Raw genomic sequence first — 1285 nt, 5'->3', positions numbered from 1 at the left:
TTTTAGATGCTTTTTATATAAAAGTTTATTAAATTATCTTGTAAGTTGCAAGTACTTTTTTATGGTGTCATTTGGCTTTATTCTTTGCTTGTAGTGGTGTTTTTTTTTTTTTTTGCCACATGAAAGCTTTTAATTTTATGTAATGAGATTTACCAATATATTGCACCTGATTTTGACAACTGCAAGAAAAGTTTACTCTTTAATTATTGAGGAGTTCATCTACAATTTCTCTTAGTACTTGCATAAGTTCATTTTTTTATGTTAAAATATCTGATCTTTTTTATATTTATTCTTGGAACAGATCTAAATTTATCCTTTTCTTATGAATTACTCAGTTATCTAAACACTACTTACTAAAAGGTCTCTTTTCTTCTTCACTGGTTTAAGATACAGTTTTTATCTATACTAAACTTCCATATGTACTTGGGCCAATTTCATAATTTCCTATTGTGTTTTATTGGTTTTTTATTCATGTTCCAATGCCAACTGTTAAATTAGAAAGGTTTTATAACATTTTAATATCTGATATGATTGCTCCCATCAAAGCTCTTATTTTTTCAAGGATTTTTGTGCTTTTCTTAGTTCTTTTTCCAAATGAATTTTAGAACCAGTTTGTGCTTATAGCCAAGTTCTTAATCAGGGATGTTTATCAGAGGGACTTTAGAGTTTAAAAAAAAAGAAAAAATATCTCACCCCACTAAGATCCAGTGAATCTCTGGACATTAGGCATGGAAATATACTTTGTTGTTGTTGTTGTTGTTGTTTTTATTGAGGTAGAGTCTCAAGCTGTTGTCCTGGGTACAGTGCCATGGCATCATAGCTCATAGCAACCTCCAACTCTTGGGCTCAAGTGATCCTCTTGCCTCAGTTTTTCTATTTTAGTAGAAAGCTAAAGCTAGACTTGTGAGCTCACAAGGAGGCTGGGAAATATACATTTTGAAAAAGCTCTAAAGTTGGCTCAGCCTGTAGCTCAAGCAACTAGGGCGCCATCCACATATACCAGAGCTGGCGGGTTAGAATCCAGCCTGGTCTGGCCAAACAACAATAACAACTATACCAAAAATAGCCGGGCCTTGTGGTGGGCGCCTGTAGTCCCAGCTACTTGGGAGGCTAAGGCAAGAGGATTGGTTAAGCCCAAGAGTTTGAGGTTGCTGAGAGCAGTGACACCACAGCACTCTACCCAGGGCAACAGCTTGAGACTCTGTCTCAAAAAAAAAAAGGAAGAAAGAAAAGAAAAAGCTCTAAAGTTGATTCTGATAATCTTTTTTCTTTCTTTTTTTTTTTT

Source organism: Otolemur garnettii, unplaced genomic scaffold (assembly GCF_000181295.1).
Source record: "Otolemur garnettii isolate 467f Iridium unplaced genomic scaffold, OtoGar3 scaffold00098, whole genome shotgun sequence".
Classification (NCBI taxonomy): Eukaryota; Metazoa; Chordata; class Mammalia; order Primates; family Galagidae; genus Otolemur; species Otolemur garnettii.
This window is presented reverse-complemented; position numbering follows the sequence as displayed.